The 20,275-nt window shown below is 38.0% G+C and overlaps 1 pseudogene; it reads right to left on the bottom strand.

Moving 5' to 3' along the window:
* Window positions 1–12,831: 12,831 nt before the first annotated feature.
* On the bottom strand, window positions 12,832–13,777 carry LOC129542132 (olfactory receptor 4K2-like; annotated as a pseudogene).
* Between the last annotated feature and the right edge of the window lie 6,498 nt (window positions 13,778–20,275).

Raw genomic sequence — 20,275 nt, 5'->3', positions numbered from 1 at the left:
TATGACCTTGGGTATATTAATTAAACTCTCTGGGGTTCACTTTTTGCAACTGTAAACTGGAGAAAATAATAATGTATGACTCATAGGATTTTTGTAAAGATTAAAAGAATTACAAGTGTCCCTTGCTTATTGAAAGTTTGCTTTACAGAAAAAGACTTGTATTAGCGCCTGTGTTGCTAACTTAAATTCAAAGAAGACTTTTGCTTTTATAAAAAAAAGGATAAAAGCAAAAATAGTGTTTGGCGTTTATTTTACAGTGAGTTGTTATAGAGGTGTCAAGATCCATGAATAGCAAGAAGTGGCACTGCCAAGCTTCTTCCCAGGACGACACTTAGGTTCTTAGCATCTGGCCAGCATACCTGTGAACTGTATCTGGGAGTGTCTGTGTTTTATCTCAGGTCATTTGTGCATCCATTAGCAAGTTATGTCCTAAGGTAATTACTGCTTCACTTTATGCATGTTTGCTTGCAAATGTTTCGCTGATATGCCCTATTTTTGGATTGTAGGGAATATCTATATAATATTAATAGATAAAACACTTAATGTTAGCCCAAGTTCATGCACCTGACACACAGAGAGTTCAAACAAACCAAAATATCAGAGTTTGTAGCAGATAAAGCTTTACAGAAGGGCCATGAAAGGAGATGGGTGACTCAAGCCCAAAATAATAGGCACTTTTAAAAGCCAGATGAGGGAGAAGGGTCACACGGTTTGTGATCATCCATCTCATGCACAATCCTCTGATTGGCTGATGGCAAGGCAACAGGGCAGTGCCATAGGGGTTAACAATACCAGTCCTTAGGCTCCAGGAGGCCTGGGGCTATGTGCTCCTGGTCATCAAGTACTTAGCATCTTCCATTGGATAAAACAACTCAGGAAATGTGCATCAAATATTATTATCTAGGTACTTCAGAGAGCAGCTAAAGCAGAGGCTGTAGGGGAAGGCCTGTTGGGGAAGGCCTCATAAAGTCCACCTCTGTTAAACTTATAACAATACTTGGCCCATAAAAGCTATTCAACAGTTGTTAGGTACAATGCCTTTGTTTCATCTATGATAAAATATTTGCATGTGTTAATTAATGTAGTACGTAAATATCAAAGTGTGATATTTGATATCATCCCACTTAAGAGAATGGTTATTCCATGCACTTTAGTGGCACCTCTTTACACAAAGACCATTTTCCACCTTAGGCAAAATAATCAAAATAGTAAATAAAGTCTATCTTTGGAGAATTCCACAAAGGAGCCTGGTGGGCTACAGGCTCTGTAGTCACAAAGAGTCAGACAAAACTGAGAGACTATCACTGCACTTCACTTAGTTCTTCTGTCTCTACTTTCCTTTGACCATCAACTCAGTGGACCTTTCCCCTTTTGACTGCTCCAACTTAAGAATTCAAGGTCATCACACTCCTTTCCACAGATACCTGGTAAAACCTGCAGGCAGATAAAGTAGTGTTCTTCACTGTCCAAACCTCTGTTTCTTTATCTGAAATTAAGGAAACTTTCTAGAGCAGTCTGAGACCCATGTACTAAAATCACCTGTATACAAAACTCTTGAAAATGTTATACTCACGGAAAAGCTTATAAAGGTCTACCCTAAAATGTTAACGGTGGTTATCTCTGAGTGAAAGAATGCAATAAATTTATTCCTTATACATTTTTATGTTTGCTGAAGTTTTTTGTTGTTGTTGTTGCTAGATTCACAGAAGGAGCCACAGGAAATTTCATTATTTTCTGCTCTTTATAAATTTTATCATTACTTCTTTATAATTTTTATCCTTTTACTCTTTCATTCTTCATTAGTTTTTTTCTCCCTAATTCATTTTTTTAAAAATAATTTGATTTATTTATTTTTGTCTGTCCTGGGTCTTCATTGCTGCTTGGGCTTTTCTCTAGTTGCTGCCAGCAGGGGCTACTCTCTAGTTGCAATATGCAGGTTTCTCTTGCAGTCGCTTCTCCTAATGCGGAGCTTGGGCTTCAGGGTACTTGGGTTTCAGTAGCCACAGTGTGTGCGCTCAGTAGCTGTGGGTTCCGGGGCTATAGAGTACAGGTTCAATAGTTGTGGCCCATGGGCTTAGTTGCTCCATGGCTTGTGGGATCTTCCCAGATCAGGGATAGAACCTGTGTCTCCTACATTGACAGGTGAATTCTCTACCACTGAGCCACCAGGGAAGCCCCCCAACCCCCAATGCTAATTTCTTATATAGAACACTAAGCTTACAATTTTATCTATATTTTAACATGGTATTTATAACTAAAAATGTTCCCAGGAACTTTGGTAGCTGGTAAAGAATCTGCCTGCAATGAAGGAGATCCCAGTTCAATTCTTGGGTCAGAAAGTTCCCCTGGAGAAGAGATAAGATACCCACTTGAGTATTCTTGGGCTTCCCTGGTAACTTAGATGGTATACAATCCACCTGCAATGTGGGAGACTTGGGTTCAGTCCCTGGGTTGGGAAGATCCCCTGGAGAAGGGAATGACAACCCACTCCAGTATTGTTGCCTGGAGAATCCCATGGGTAGAGGAGCCTGGCGGGCTACAGTCTATGGGGTGGCAAAGAGTAGGACATGACTGAGTGACTAAGCATAGTACCCTATTTGTATTACCAAGCTCTAAATGTTTTTTTTCATTGCCATTATGTTTTTTTTTAAACTCATGAGTTACCTACAAAATTCTTTTTCTTATTTCCAAAGGCACAGGGTTCTATTTTTTTTTTTAAAGGGAAGGGGGTTGGGGAAGGGAAGACTATTATCATTTCATATTTTATTGAATTGTAATCAGATAATGCATTGTATAATAATAGAATTTCTTGTATTTATTGAGACTCTAAAGCCCACATGTTAATTACATTTTTGTAAATGGTACATGAATTCCTGGAAAGAGCACACATTCTTTAGTTTTCAGGAGTCAGTGTTCTGTAGATGCTTCATTAACTATGCCAAAGCCTTTGACTGTGTGGACCACAATTAACTGTGGAAAATTCTGAAAGAGATGGGAATACCAGACCACCTGACCTGCCTCTTGAGAAACCTGTATGCAGATCAGGAAGCCACAGTCAGAACTGTACATGGAACAACAGACTGGTTCCAAATAGGAAAAGGAGTGCGTCAAGGCTGTATATTGTCACCTTGCTTATTTAACTTATAGGCAGCGTACATCATGAGGAACGCTGGGCTGGAAGAAGCACAAGCTGGAATCAAGATTGCTGGGAGAAATATCAATAATCTCAGATATGCAGATGACACCACCCTTATGGCAGAAAGTGAAGAGGAACTCAAAGGCCTCTTGATGAAAGTGAAAGAGGAGAGTGAAAATGTTGGCTTGAAGCTCAACATTCAGAAAACAAAGATCATGGCATCTGGTCCCATCACTGCATGGGAAATAGATGGAAAAACAGTGGAAACAGTGGCAGACTTTATTTTTTGGGGCTCCAAAATCACTGCAGATACTGATTGCAGCCATGAAATTAAAAGATGCTTACTCCTTGGAAGGAAAGTTATGACCAACCTTGATAGTATATTAAAAAGCAGAGACATTACTTTGCCAACAAAGGTCCGTCTAGTCAAGGCTATGCTTTTTCCCGTGGTCATGTATGGATGTGAGAGTTGGACTGTGAAGAAAGCTGATCGCCGAAGAATTGATGCTTTTGAACTGTGGTGTTGGAGAAGACTCTTGAGAGTCCCTTGTACCGCAAGGAGATCCAACCAGTCCATTCTAAGGGAGATTGATCCTGGGTGTTCATTGGAAGGACTGATGCTAAAGCTGAAACTGCAATACTTTGGCCACCTCATGAGACGAGTTGACTCACTGGAAAAGACTCTGATGCTGGGAAAGTTTGGGGGTGGGAGGAGAAGGGGACAACCGAGAATGAGATGGCTGGATGGCATCACTGACTCTGTGGACATGAGTTTGAATGAACTCCGGGAGTTGGTGATGGACAGGGAGGCCTGGCGTGCTGTGATTCATGGGGTCACGGAGAGTCGGACACGACTGAGCGACTGAACTGAACTGAACTGAGATGAATCTCTGCAGATTTTTTCCACAATTGTTGGAAAAACCATTTGATTTGTAAGTTATTGAGAAAGTATTTTTAAACAGCATCTTGGATTAAGAGAATTTGCATAGTCTTTGGAAATTAAGAAAAAGCTGAAAAGTTGGCATTTATTAATGCTTATATTACCATTCTTGTTTTGCTGTTGTTGGCAGGTGATTTATAAAGAAGATGGAGGCATTGCTACGTGAATTGGAAGTGCTGACTAGTACATTCAGTGCAGAAGGTAACCTTTTTCCTCTTAAAGCAGACATTTTAGAGTGCAGTCAGGTTAGAACATTAATGTGGATCAATGTTTGAAAGTTTATTTCATTATGAAACATTTTTACAACAATGAACAAGGAAATGAACCATTAGTCCAAGAGGCCAAAACTGTACTGTGGACAGATTACCTTATATAATTAGCCAGAAACAGCTATCCCCTAGGCCAATGGTCCCCAATGTTTTTGGCGCCAGGAACTGATTTTATGGAAGACAGTTTTTCCACAAACAGGGGTTGGGGATGGTTTCAGGATGATTCAAATGCATTACATTTATTGTGCACTTTATTTTTATTGTCCTGGAGAAGGGAAAGGCAACCCACTCCAGTGTTCTTGGTCTTCCCTAGTGCATCAGACGGTAAAGAATTTGCCTGCAATGTGGGAGACCTGGGTTCAATCCCTGGGTTGGGAATGTACCCTGGAGAAGGGAACAGCAACCCACCCCAGTATTCTTGCCTGGAAAATTCCATTGACAGAGGAGCCTGGCTGGCTACAGTCCATGGGGTCACAAAGAGTCAGACACGACTGAGCGACTTTCACTCACTCTCTTGTTTCTGTTGTAATTACATCAGCTCCACCTCAGATCATCAGGCATTATCCCGAGTTTGAAGACACCTGCCCTAGACCACAGATAAAGGAGTAGTGGTCTGGTTCAGAGAAAGCCCTCAGTCTGTATAAATGTTTTTCTCCCTTTTCTTTTAGGGTGTGTGTGCTTTACTATTGAGATTTAGGTAAAACAGGCACAGAGAAAGGTCAATCTCTGCCTTGCTTGAGCTAGTTCACAATATATTCACCTATTTCCTTTTTTTTATTTTAGAGCAAAGAAGAGCCATGTAGTCTCTTTGCAGAAAAATTATTTTAATTGCTTCAGTGCAGACTTAATTTTCTCCATTTGTGAAAGGCTGTGTGAAATGAGAGGTAGGGACAGCAGATACAAAATGACTCCAGGATCCAAATAGGATCTCTACTGATGAGGATAAGTTCTCAAGGGCTTCTGGGTTGAAGTTCTGTTTTTGATCTGAGAAGTAGTTATAATCGTGAGTACCTTATATTTCACTAGGGTATCCATTTGTTGTATTTTTTAACCTTGGTTTTACTGTACAATAGAAAGGTTATGGTGATAAAATATGAATATTAGTATGACAGACATTATTGATTGACTCAGCCTCCAATCCATCCTCCTCCAGGATGTTTTCTGTTGCATAAAAAACTTGAAATCTATAAACTGCTGTTTTTAGTGAAGGTTTTCTGTGCAAATTAGGTTCCACCAATTAGATGCACCCACATGAGCTTAAGAAGGCTGGCTTGAGGCAGATGGTAGCACCAACGTAATCACTGCTGGTGAGCAAGATGATGAGATGCAAGAGAGAAGTAATTGTGGCAGCCTGGCCTGTATTCTAGTGACTTTGCACTAGCTGCATGGGTGTTGAGGACAGTGAGGCAGCGGCAGCAGCATAAGGATCGAAGCTTTTGATCTTCAAATCTCACTACTGGGGTCTATTCTGGAACCCAATAACACTAGTATAACCCCCAAGTCCTACTTCTCTGTTTGTTCCAGTGGTTTGGTAAATATCTAATGCGGTGATATGCCAACTGGATGAAGCACAAGCTGGAATCAAGACTGCTGAGGGAAATAGCAATAACCTCAGATATGCAGATGACACCTCTTTTACAGCAGAAAATGAAGAGGGACTGAAGAGCCTCTTGATGAAAGTGAAAGAGGAGAGTGAAAAAGTTGGCTTAAAATTCAACATTCAAAAAACTAAGATTATGGCACCCAGTCCCATCACTTCATGGCAAATAGATGCAGAAAAATGGAAACAGTGAGAGACTTTATTTGGGGGGGGGGGCTCCAAAATCACTGCAGATGATGACTATAACCATGAAATTAAAAGACACTTGCTTCTTGGAAGAAAAGCTATGACCAAACTAGACAGCATATTAAAAAGCAGAGACATTACTTTACCAACAAAAGTCCATCTAATCAAAGCTATGGTTTTTCCAGGAGTCATGTATGCATGTGAGAGATGAACTATAAAGAAAGCTGAACACAGAAGAATTGATGCTTTTGAACTGTGGTGTTGGAGAAGACTCTTGAGAGTCCCTTGGACTGCAAGGAGAGAGATCCAACCAGTCCCATCCTAAAGGAAATCAGTCCTGAATATTCATTGGAAGGACTGATGCTGAAGCTGAAACTCCAATACTTTGGCCACCTGATGCAAAGAGCTGACTCATTTGAAAAGACCCTGATGCTGGGAAAGATTGAAGGCAGGAGGAGAAGGGGACAACAAAGGATGAGATGGTTGGATGGCATCACCGACTCAATGGACATGAGTTTGAGTGAACTCCAGGAGTTGGTGATGGACAGGGAGGCCTGGTGTGCTGTGATTCATAGGGTCGCAAAGAGTCGGACACAACTGAGCGACTGAACTGAACTGAATGCAGTGATCCGCAACATTTTGGGCACCAGGGACTGATTTCATGGAAGACAGTTTTTCCACAGACCTGTTTGGGGAGCCGGGGGGTAGTTCAGGTGGTAATGCAAGCTATAGGAAGCAATGGGAACAGTGGTTTCTGTTTTCTTCACTGAAGGCTAAGTAATATAATTATACCAGACAAGATGAAAAAGTTAGTAGATACATATTTAATTGGATTAAAACAAATTTGTAAGTGTGCTTTCAAGCACTAGCATTTTCAGCCTAAGATACACTTTCTCCTTTCAGTTTCCTTTGGTGGGTGGTGGATGATGAAAAGGGGAAAACTGAACTTTTATTGATGGCTTCAGAGTCTTAGCACAATTACAAGGCAAAAACCAGGGTCAGGCAAATTGCTGATAGGCTAGAGATTAGTAGCCATAAAAAGGCTACGAGAGATAAGAAAAAACCTGGACCCTCTAGGCCTAAATATTTTCTTTAATAACAAAGCAAATTTTAAAGAGATAGTAAATGTAAATCTCCATACACTGGTAATGTAACTTACCAGAGTAAAATATAAAACACAAACATGATACTTTAGTACATGCTATTAATAGATGTTGGGATTCGTGAATGTGTATATGTATACATGTTTCTATTTAACAAAAATCAGAAAGAAGCAGATAAAATGTCAACTAAATTATACCAACAACCATACAGATTGCATCAACCCATGATCCATGTCATAGTTTCAAACTTATTTGGATGTCGGTTCTTCTGAATCCATCATAAGTTGTGCATATTTACCTCATGGTATAACTAATAGCATTGAACATAATTCACAATAAGAAGTACACTGATCTTTATAAATTAATCATCACTACTGGAGCAAATAAGAAAGACTGTCAAATTGCTCAGTGGATTTTATTGGCATCTGAGAGTAAAATATAAAAATGCAAGACGTTCACATGAACTATATTTACATGACTGCTTTTTCCTCCTTGTTTCCCATCTGGATGCTGCTGCTGCTGCTGCGTCACTTCAGTCATGTCCGACTCTGTGTGACCCCATAGACAGAAGCCCACCAGGGTCCCCCGTCCCTGGGATTCTCCAGGCAAGAACACTGGAGTGGGTTGCCATTTCCTTCTCCAATGTGTGAAAGTGAAAAGTGAAAGTGAAGTCACTCAGTCGTGTCTGACTAGTAGCGACCCCACGGACTGCAGCCTACCAGGCTCCTCCATCCATGGGATTTTCTAGGCAAGAGTACCAGAATGGCTTGCCATTGCCTTCTCCGATCTGGATGCATGCATCCAAAAATAACCAAGTAAAATAATAAGGAAAACATGGGAAGAGAATAGGGTTATTTCAACTTTCTTGTCAATTTTGCTTTAAGTGTTTTGTTTAAAAGTTCATTTGAAAAGCAAGGTTATTTTGCTTTTCATTGTTGTTGGTCATTGTTTAAGTTTGGAAACACATCTACAAAGAGTATAAACATGTTGAAATGATAGCATCTACCAAGAACTTCTTCCACTTGGCACCAGAGTCCAGTAATCGCATTATCCCATGCCTTTATCAATGCAGAAAAATTCTTCACATAAACACAAGTTCATATACAAGTTATACTTATCTAAGTTAGTATTCAGTAATCTGTGCATTTATCTATGTCTTCACATTAATAATACAGAGGATCAAACATCACCTTTCTTATTCCGGCCATAATTGTGGTGAAAATCCAGTCTAAGATCAATTATTTAATAATTATACATTGTATAGAAGCAATCACATAGTAGTAAAACAACAATTTAGAAGTTCTCTTGATTCACAAAAATTATTACCAGTGAGAAAAACAAGTTTCTAGAGGTTTGAATTAATATTTGAACCAGTGTAGTTTTCTAGTGGAAGATACTTTTAATTTTCCTAGTTAATTAACACACATTAATTTTATGTACATATATACAGACATAAGGAGCTTCCCTGGTAGCTCAGTGGTAAAGAATCCGCTTGCCAATACAGGAGATGTGGGTTCAATCCTTGGGTCGGGAAGATTCACTGGAGGAGGAAATGGCAACCCAGTATTCTTGCCTGGGAAATCCCATGGACAGAGGAGCTTGGCAGGCCATAGTCCATGGGGTCGCAAAGAGTAAGATACAACTTAGCAACTGGACAACAACAATAACAATACAGACACAAATATTTTAAATTTATAAAATAAAAATTTACCTGTCAAATTAAACATGTCAATTGTTAGCTTAGGAAAGTACCAAGTTCCTTAAAAATACCCAGAGTTGTTTAGAATTATATTTTAATAACATTTATTGAATGCATATTATTTGCTTTATATGAATAACTTCCTTTATTCCTTAAAAAATGCTGTGATGTAGGTACCATTACCATTTTACAGATGCAGAAACTGAGGCAAAGGTACGTTATGTATCTTGCCCAAGTTTACAGCACCAACAAACTGTAAAACAGGCATTTAACCCTGGTAGAAACATGCCCGAGTCTAACATTTTTGTAGAAGTCTAACCTCTACACCCAGGGTAGATCCAGGTTCTGCAGAGCCTAAAGTTTAGGTAATATAAGGTGACTTCTATAAGAAAAAAAGAGTCAAAATTAGTGAACAAGTTGTTGCTGGGATCCATTCCAGAGCTTTTGAAGAAAGGCATGCAGAGGAGGGGTCTAAACCTTAACCTTCAATGCAAATCCACCATCATCACACTGTATAATATTTTGAAATGTTCCTCAAATATTTTTAGAAGTATATAAAGTGTATATGATTTTTGGATTTTATTGTCATTAGTTCAGTTCAGTTCAGTATCTCAGTCGTGTCCAACTCTTTGCGACCCCATGAATCACAGCACGCCAGGCCTCCCTGTCCATCACCAACTCCCGGAGTTCACTCAAACACATATCCATCGAGTCGGTGATGCCATCCAGCCATCTCATTCTCCGTTGTCCCCACCTCCTCCTGCCCCCAATGCCTCCCAGCATCAGTCTTTTCCAGTGAGTCAACTCGTCGCATGAGGTGGCCAAAGTATTGGAGTTTCAGGATTAGCATCAGTCCTTCCAATGAATACCCAGGGTTGATCTCCTTTAGAATGGACTGGTTGGATCTCCTTGCAGTCCAAGGGACTCTCAAGAGTCTTCTCCAGCACCACAGTTTAAAAGCATCAATTCTTCGGCGATCAGCTTTCTTCACAGTCCAACTCTCACATCCATACATGACCACGGGAAAAACCATAGCCTTGACTAGGCGGACCTTGGTTGGCAAAGTAATGTCTCTGCTTTTTTAATATGCTATCTAGTTTGGTCATAACTTTCCTTTATATCCAATTCCTTAGTGTTTTACAATTTACATTTTGTCATTTCATCTAGACATGACTTTTACAGTTTTTTTTTTTAACCTGCATTTGATAATATTGCTTAATTGTACTAAACAGCTTTTACAGTTTTTAAGAACTCATAGGTTTGGTATTGCCAAGCTTCCCAAACACCTAAGGGAATATGAAATTGTTTGTCAACATACTCTTCTTGTAAATTCTCCATGTCCCGATGTTCCCTTAAATGTGTTATTGGAAATTCAGATCATTTAAAGCTATCCTCAACCTGGTATGTTTATACTGGTTTCTCTTCATCTAGCCTGCTTTATAAAACATTATTTCTGCCTTTAGATACCCTAGTGGCAAATGGCACCATCTTACCTGTTTTAGGAGCCTGTGGCCATTAGACTGTATTTACCCTTGGTTAAAGAGTGTCAGCAGCATGTTGAGGAGACACGGCAATAAAATAATCCACCAGTGGCTCCTAGTTAAGTTTTTAGTGTTTATGTAATGTGTAGAAGTATCCTGTATGATGACTCCTCATGCTGAGCAATCAGAGAAAGTGGTAGTTCTCTTTATATATGGAAGTTGTCCAGAGGCTATCTATGGTCGTTTTCATTCTCAGCTAGAAAAACTTACTATCAATCCAAGTACTCAATCTCGTTATTGATTTGCCTTACAGAGTTACCTGCTGATGAGTTATACTGTTGAGAGTTTGGCAAATGTCCTTGGGTTTTAGAATTATCCACATAAGCACTGAAGATTGATGGCATCCCTTTAAAAAGACTCCATAGTTTTATCTTGCAAAAAGCAGTTCATTTAAAAACATAATTCCTGTTCAAATAAAGATATTATTTGAAAGCATTACTTGGAGCATTTCTAAAACAACAGATAGAAAAATTCTATATAAATGAGTTCTTTAATCCTGAACATATTTGCACATGTAACTGAAACAGAGAAAATTTATGCATACAACCAAAATTTGTCCATCTGTATCCTTATTTCAAATAGAATTAAGCTATGACTTTGCAGCTATAGACACACTTTATTCTTGTGTTAATACTGCAGATGATTTTATTCAACAATTTCAAAAATGCCTAGTTTAAACACAATATCACACTTTTAAACTGTAAGCATCCCTTAGTTTAATACTTTAATTAATAAAATTAAAAACACACACTAAGGAAGAAAAACATATTTCTCATCATTTGGCTTAAAATGAAAAGTTAAGAATTTCATTTTCTTAAATTCTGTCTTGTTAGTGGTATTTAATGCATATATAATTCTTGGTTTTCTCTGTTTGTTCAATAATGCCAGGAAAGAATAACAACTTGATATTTATCAAACACTATGGTGGTAACTGATCTTTCCTCTTGTAAATACAAATTGGATAATATATTGAACACCATATTTTATATGTATAACTCAGTAAATTCCAAATAACAGTTAATTCTTTAAGATTTGCCATCAACTAAGCCAATGATTTGCAAAGTAAAGCATCCAGGAGATACCATGACTTTCAATGCCTGCATTTCCAGTATCTGCCAGCAGGCGGTAATGATACCTTGTGTACCGTCAGTCTATTTGAACCTGCTGCTGCTGCTGCTAAGTCGCTTCAGTCGTGTCCGACTCTGTGCGACCCCACAGACGGCAGCCCAGCAGGCTCCGCCGTCCCTGGGATTCTCCAGGCAAGAACACTGGAGTGGGCTGCCATTTCCTTCTCCAATGCGTGAAAGTGAAAAGTAAAAGTGAAGTCGCTCAGTCGTGTCCGACTCTTAGAACCTAGCACTTACTTAAAAGTATTAGAAAAAACAAAACAAAAAACTTTCCTGACAGAAATATACTTATTATATTGACAATGTATTACTAAATCACAGATTTCTTATTTTTGCATCCAAATATTAAGAGGAAGAAGCAATTTGACAAAAGTGTAAAACAATATAATACTTTAAAGAAAAGCATAAGCTTTCCATTAATTCACTATCATATACTGTATCTTTCATTTCATTCCAGTTTCAACTTTCCAGGCATTAAACTGACATTAGGGTCTGTATGAAGCAAAGTGTACTCTTTTGAAACTCATTTCATAATATCTTCTACTGGCAGAATTTTCTGGCCTCTTTTTTCAGTCTGTATTATGAGAAGGAGTTATCATGAATGTGTTTCTTATTAGCTAAAAGTGAGTGTCTACTTACAGCACTCACTTTGGACTTCATCAACATTTATAATGAAATACACTCAGACTTTCTCTGATAGAACTCACAAATCTGTTTAAATGTTAAGGAGTCATGTCAGGAATGTGCATAGATAATCACTGTTGATTGATCAGAGGCTACTCCTACAGCAGTACTGAATCTGTAAGGCGTACAGAAATTTACTAATTGTCATACTTTAGAGTTCTCTGAGTAACTCAGTTGTTAGTTGTATGTAAATGTCATTATCTTCTAGTTATCTTTTGATCAATACTTCCTCTTCTCATTTTCTATTCCTCTTTTCCAATGAATAGAATGCTAATATTGAATTTCCTAACTGAAGCAATCACTCTTGACATTTTTATAGATATTCTTTGCATCTGGAAAAATTTGCTTCTGCCAGCTATCTTTTCTGAAATTTAAAATGTATTTAATATAAATACATGTATGAGGATAGTTTTAACGTGAACTTGTGATTTCACAAATTTTGGCAGTTTCAAGTTGATAATAACTTGAGAAATAAAAGCCTAACGTGTACTGTGTGCACAAAAAAATGTGGCAGTTAATACCCAGGAATAAAACTAGATGTTAAAACTAAAAATATTGCAATGGAGTTGCCTTGTTAGAATTTAGAAGCTTATTCTTCAGTTTCCTCATGGCTGTTTTCACTTCCTGATTTCTCAAAGTATAGATTACTGGGTTCAGAATGGGAGTAAAGATGGTATAAAACACAGATAGAATCTTCTCTATCAGAAAACTGCTTAGTGGCCACATATAGATGAAGACGCAGGACCCAAAGAACATGAAGACAACAATGAAATGAGCTGTGCAGGTAGAAAGAACTTTAGACGTTCCTTTTGAAGAATGATTTCTGATAGTAACCAAGACAATAACATAAGAACTGAATAGAAGAATAAAGCAGGACAAGGCAATGATGCCACTTGTTGAGATCATAAAGAGGCCCAGGACATAAGTATTTACACATGCTAGTTGGATCACCACAGGAAGGTCACAGAAAAAGCTATCTACCTGATTGGGACCACAGAGTGGCAATGTGAGAGCGAATATGGCCTGGCTCAGTGAATGCATGACTCCTACAACCCAGGAAGCCACCACAAGGGCCACACTCATCTGGGGACTTATGATTGAAGCATAGTGGAGAGGCTTGCATATTGCAATATACCTAGCAAAAGACATAGCCATTAGTAAAATAATCTCAGTGCCGTAAAAAGGTGTAGAAAAAATATCTGGGTGATGCAGCCATCAAAGGAGATGGTTTTGTGTCCACTGAGGTAGTCTGTAATCATCTTAGGGGTTGCAAAGGAAGCAAGAGACATATCAATGAAGGAAAGGTTGGTGAGCAGGAAGTACATGGGGGAATGCAGATGAGAGTCACTGTGATGACTATGAGGCTATTACCCACCGTTGTCGCCACATAAAACAGCGAAAACACCACGAAGAAAAATGTCTGTAGCTTCCAGGATTTAGAGAGTCCTAGCAAAACAAAATCAGAAACTGTAGACTCGTTAGCCACATCCATCGTCCTGACTGATAGTTGGAAATCTGCATCAAAGGAAAAGAAAAACAAATTCAAGATAAAATATGATTCTATTGAAGCAAAGGCTCTATTTCCCAGATTCATTTTCATAGACTTTGTTTCCTCTAGGAAAACTTATCTTTAGTATTCTTTCCACCTTCATTGGCTATATTGATTTGAAAGGTAGGATATTAGGGATCATGGTGAAATACCACTTAAGTCATAGATGTTGAAAACAGCACTTTCCTTCCTAGTGCTAATGGACAATCCAAATGAGATTAGCCTGTGTAATTTTAAAGATAAGAACGCACATTAAGGAAGCACTTACTCTGGGCTGATTGTGTGTTAAATGCATGCACACACACACACACACACACACACACACACACAGGTTTAGTCATTTAGAAACTTATCCATACTGAAAGTATGGATTTCCATAAATAAAATTATCCATAGTGAAACAACATTAAAAATTATATCACATATAAGTGACATGGGCTCTTAAGCAACATTATGGACAGACTTAAGTTGACAGTTGCAAAACTCTTATAAATTTATAAACAATCATTAACATATTTATGGGTAAAATTCATCTGATTGAGACCTACCAGAAACACTAAGAAAGTTAGTTTTGTTGATATTTACCCAAACTAAGAAGCCTTATAAGTCAGCAAAAACAAGACTGGGAGCTGACTGTCACTCAGATCATGAACTCCTTATTGCCAAATTCAGACTTAAATTGAAGAAAGTAGGGAAAACCACTAGACCACTCAGGTATGACCTAAATCAAATCCCTTATGATTATAGGTAGAAGTGAGAAATAGATTCAAGGGGTAAGATCTGATAAACAGAGTGCCTGAAGAACTATGGATGGAGGTTCATGACATTGTACAGGAGGCAGTGATCAAAACCAACCCCAAGAAAAAGAAATGCAAAAGGCAAAATGGTTGTCTGAGGAGGCATTACAAATAGCTACGAAAAGCAGAGAAGCAAAAGGCAGAGGAGAAAAGGAAGGATATACCCATTTGAACGCAGAGTTCCAAAGAATAGCAAAGAGAGATAAGAAAGCCTTCCTCAAAGATCAATGCAAAGAAATAGAGGAAAACAATAGAATGGGAAAGGCTAGAGATCTCTTCAAGAAAATTAGAGATACCGAGGGAACATTCCATGCAAAGACGGGCACAGTAAAGAACAGAAATAGTATGGACCTAAGAGAAGCAGAAGTTATTAAGAAGACGTGGCAAGAATACACAGATGAACATTACAAAAAAAAGATCTTCATGACACAGATAATCATGATGGTATGATCACTCACCTAGAGCCAGACATCCTGGAATGCAAAGTCAAGTTTTCCTTAGGAAGCATTCTATGAACAAAGCTAGCAGAGGCGATGGAATTCCAGTTGGGCTATTTCAAATCCTGAAAGATGATGCTGTGAAAGTGCTGCACTCAATATGCCAGGAAATTTGGAAAACTCAGCAGTGGCCACAGGACTGGAAGGTCAGTTTTCATTCCAACCACAAAGAAAAGCAATGCCAAAGAATGCTCAAACTACTGCACAATTGCACTCATCTTTCATGCTAGCAGAGTAATGATCAAAATTCTCCAAGCCAGGATTCAATAGCACATGAACCGTGAACTTCCAGACGTTCAAGCTGGATTTACAAAAGGCAGAGGAAGCAGAAGTCCACTGGATCATCAAAAAAGCAAGAGAGTTCCAGAAAAACATTTGCTTCTGTTTTATTGACTATGCCAAAGTCTTCGACTGTGTGGATCACAACAAACTGTGGAAAATTCTTAAAGAGACGGGAATACTAGACCACCTGACCTGCCTCTTGAGAAACCTGTATGCAGGTCAGGAAGCATCAGTTAGAACTGGACATGGAACAACAGACTGGTTCCAAATAGGGAAAGAAGTACATCAAGGCTGTGCATTGTCACCCTGCTAATTTAACTTATATGCAGAGTACATCATGAGAAATGCTGGACTGGATTAAGCACAAGCTGGAATCAAGATTGCTGGAAGAAACATCAATAACCTCAGATATGCAGATGACACCACCCTTATGGCAGAGAGGGGAAAAGAACTAAAGAGCCTCTTGATGAAGGTGAAGGAGGAGAGTGAAAAGTTGGCTTAAAACTCAACATTCAGAAAACTAAGATCATGGCATCTGGTCCCATCACGTCATGGCAAATAGATGGGGAAACAGTGGAAACAGTGACAGACTTTATTTTTCTGGGCTCCAAAATCACTGCAGACGGTGACTGCATTCATGAAATTAAAAGATGCTTACTCCTTGGAAAGAAAGTTATGACCAACCTAGATAGCATATTAAAAAGCAGAGACATTACTTTGCCAACAAAGGTCCGTCTAGTCAAAGCTATGGTTTTTCCAGTAGTCATGTGTGAATGTGAGAGCTGATCTATAAAGAAAGCTGAGCACCAAAGAACTAGTGCTTTTGAACTGTGGTGTTAGAGAAGACTCTTGAGAGTCCCTTGGACTGCAAGGAAATCCAACCAGTCCATCCTAAAGGAAATCAGGCCTGAATATTCATTGGAAGGACTGATTTAGCTGAAAACTTTGGCCACCTTATGTGATGAACTGACTCATTTGAAAAGACTCTGATGCTGAGAAAGATTGAAGGCAGGAGGAGAAAGGGACAACAGAGGATAAGATGGTTGGATGGCATCACCAACTCGATGTACATGAGTTTGAGCAAGCTTCAGGGTGGTGATGAACAGTCTATGGTGTCACAAAGAGCGACTGAACTGAACTGAGCTGAAGAAGACTGAGTATCAAGTATATTGCAGCATAGCCATTATCCCAAAGAAAGGCATTCAACTGCTTCTTTATTTCTTTTTTTCCTTAAATAGGAGTATGTTCCTCCTACAAATATTTGTAATCACATGATTAAATGACTTAAAATTTTACCTTGTCTTCTAAAGGATACGTCTCTTAAGGCTTAGTCCCACTTGTATTTGAATTCTCCCTTCGTATATGCCAACATATGCAAACTGTTTTAATGATCTAACCCTCCAGAGTTAGAAGGTGGAAGTAGGAAAGACACAGGGAAAAAAAAAGAAAAGCGCACCTTTGCTTACCAGATCTATAGCGGAATCAGGGCTTTATAGTATACACAGTGTCAAGTGACTGAGCGATTGAATGTGGAGGAGTTAGTTTTAAATATAAATAAATGACCGAGGAGAATCATTAGCTGTGTAGCAGCTGTAGATAAAATGGAAGTTGTAGGGACTTGGGAATTGACCAAGAAATCATATTTCAATGGGATATTTTGAACAACAAAAGTGGTATGATTTAGTTCACAACAGGAAGATATATTAATTTTCTCATGGGAATTTACAATGATTGTTTTTACCTGCACCTGAGAGATTCAGGGGATGGAAGTTGGGAAAGCCAACATTTAGAAGGTAGAAGGAGATGTCAACAAATTTTAATTAGCACTCTTGATTATCTAACCTTGTTCTAGAGGTCATGGGAGAATAAAATCCAGGAACATTTGCTTCTGCTTTAAGTAATGCATAATTTTTTGGAGTTACTGAACACTCATAAATAAAACAATTTGTGAAACAACGTAGTCAAATATATCAAGTTTTCAACCTATTCTTAGAGATAAAGAGTAAACTGGATTTTAGATAAGGGAAAAATTGTGGTGTGTGTGCTTAATCAATCAAGAAAATGTTCTTACAAAAGAAATATCATGAAGTTGACCTATAATGAAAACTTAAATTTTGTTTGGTAAGGGAAAAAAGTATGTGGGAAATAAAATAGTGGAAGTTATTTGCAGGAACAAGATATTCAGTTAGCAGTTTAGAAGAATAAGAATGCCACTCTAAAATAGAACTTGATGTTAAAGACAACAAAGGCTCATTGTAAGACTATAGGCAGAGTTATGGTGATAGTTACTTGGAATTCTTATTTTATTTATCCCAATAACATACACGTTGCTACTACTTTAATCAAAGGGATCTCTCTATACCTATTTAATTCAATAATTTCCTGCCTTCAAATTCTCTCTTCTCAAATCATCTGTATAAATCCTTAAAAAATAAGAATTCCAAGTAACTATCATTATGTTATTTATTAATTGAACAATAGGCTATCTTATTCTACTTAGTTCATCTCTTCAGAGACCCTCCATTGCTGTAAAAGGAGTATAATTCCCACTTTTTTTTTTAACTAAAGCCTTGGAAACATGACTTATTTATTCAAAATAATATGGGCAGAAGTTTTGTGCCAGATGTGCCACATTTGAGCAGAAGCTTTAAGATTCAATGCATAATTCCCCTCTTGCTCTTTATCCATCTTCCTGGGTCCAAGGATGAAAAGATGATGGGGACCAGACTGTGCTCATAGATAAAAAGACACAATACTGTAAACAAGTTCATTATCTCCTAATTGTTGTATACATTTAGCATCATGCTAATCATTATACCAGCAGGCTTAATTTATTATAAAATTAATATGAAATTTCAAAGAACTTAAGATCACAGAAACAATGTGAACAGAACAAATTTGCTAGGCTCACAAAATCTGTTTTCAGCACTTATTATAAAGCCATAGTAATCATTATTGTGTTTGCCTAAAAAATAGATGCATGGAACAGAATGGAAAGTCCAGAAGAATTTCACATATGTGATAACTGATTTTCAAAAAAGGTACCAAAATAATTCAATAGGAAAGAAGAGCCCTTTTAGCAAAGGACTGTATAACAATTGTTTTTTGTTATTGGATATCTGTATGGAAAGGGGCTTCCCCAGTGGCTCAGTGGTAAAGGACCTGCCTGCAATGCAAGAGACACAGGAGATGCGGGTTGGATCCCTGGGTCAGGAAAATCCCCTGGATGAGGGCATGGCAACCCACTCCAGCATTGTTGCCTAGATAATCCCATGGACAGAGGAGCCTGGTGGGCTACAGGGTTGCAAAGAGTCAGACACGACTGGAGAAACTAAGCACGCATACACATCTATATGAAAAATGAATAAATAACTTCAATCCTTGTCTGTAACTTTATGCAAAAAGTATTTTGAAATATCTCCAGTAAATTAATAAGAAAAAAATTCAATAGGGAAAAAAATTGGCCAAAACCCCCCCAAAAAAAACTAAATAAGTAATTCCTAGAATAAATTATACCTAATAACAAACAAACCTATGAAAAATATTTAACCTCATTAATGGCCAGGGAACTGCATATTAAAATAAAAATCAATGCCATTTTTTCTCATCAAATTCATCAAAATTTAGAAGAATATTTAAGGATATTTTGTATCATGGACAGAGCTTCCCAGGTGGTACTAGTAGTAAAGAACCTACCTGCCAATGCAGAAGACATAAGAGAGGGGGTTTGATCTCTGGATGGGGAAGATTCCCTGAAGGAGGGCATGGCAACCCACTTCAGTATTCTTGCCTGGAGAATCCCCATGGACAGAGGATCCTGGCAGGCTATAGTCCGCAGTATCACAGAGTCAGATATGACTGAAGCGACTTAGCACACACGTATATCATTGATGAATGTATAAACTGCAGTGTTAAAAGCAAACAAACCCAATATCCTGGCAATAACTTCTAAAATTAAAATATACATTTCTTCAACGTCATTTGACTCATAAGTCTTTCTTTTGAGAATCAATTCATGGAAATAAAAGCAGTGACCCTTTAAACTATGACAAAATATTTATTTTAACAGAGTAAGCAGTGGGAAAAATAAGGGAAAAAAATCTGATTACCTATTAGTAGAGGAATTATTTAAGTTCCAGAATACTCTTACATTAAAAAATACAGCTGTCATGAAAAGAAATACTTGAATTTGAATACACTGCATTGTCTACAATAAACCATCAAGTGAAAAGCACACTGGTTGGTCACGTGCATGATAGGATCTTAATTTTGTGAAAATCAGACTGTACAGAGCAGACTGACACTGGCCACGTCAGGGACTGAGAACAAAGAAGTTGATGCGTTTCCATCTTTATATGTGTTTGGGTATTTTTCACTTCTTACTAATTTTGTTTGCAGTAAAATACACATAATATAAAATTTATCTTTAGTGATATTTAGTATATTCTGAGTACTGTGCAATTATCACCACCATCTAGTTCCAGAACATTTTTTGTCAATGACTGGCACTACCCCCTTGCATGTTCCAGAACATTTTATCCAAAAGGAAAGCCTGTATTTATTGAGCAAACACTCCCAAACCTCCTTTCCCCAGGCCCTTACCATCAGTAATCTGTTTTCTGAATGCATTTGTCTATTCCTGACATTTCATACAAATGGAATAATATAATATGCAGCCTTTTGTGTCAAAAACTTGTACATAAATGTTTGTAGTAGCACTATTCACAACAGCCAAAATATGGAAACATCTATAAACTGATAAATGAATAACCTATATGTTGGATAGCCATACAATGGAATATTATTTGGCCATGAAATGGAATGAGGTATAAAATAGTGATACATGCTACAACCTGAATGAACCT

Source organism: Moschus berezovskii, chromosome 9 (genome assembly GCF_049115385.1).
Source record: "Moschus berezovskii isolate FMDL1 chromosome 9, NW_MosBer_1.0, whole genome shotgun sequence".
In the NCBI taxonomy this organism is placed as follows: Eukaryota; Metazoa; Chordata; class Mammalia; order Artiodactyla; family Moschidae; genus Moschus; species Moschus berezovskii.
The sequence above is the reverse complement of the archived record's forward strand: the minus strand, read 5'-3'. Positions and strand labels throughout refer to the sequence as shown.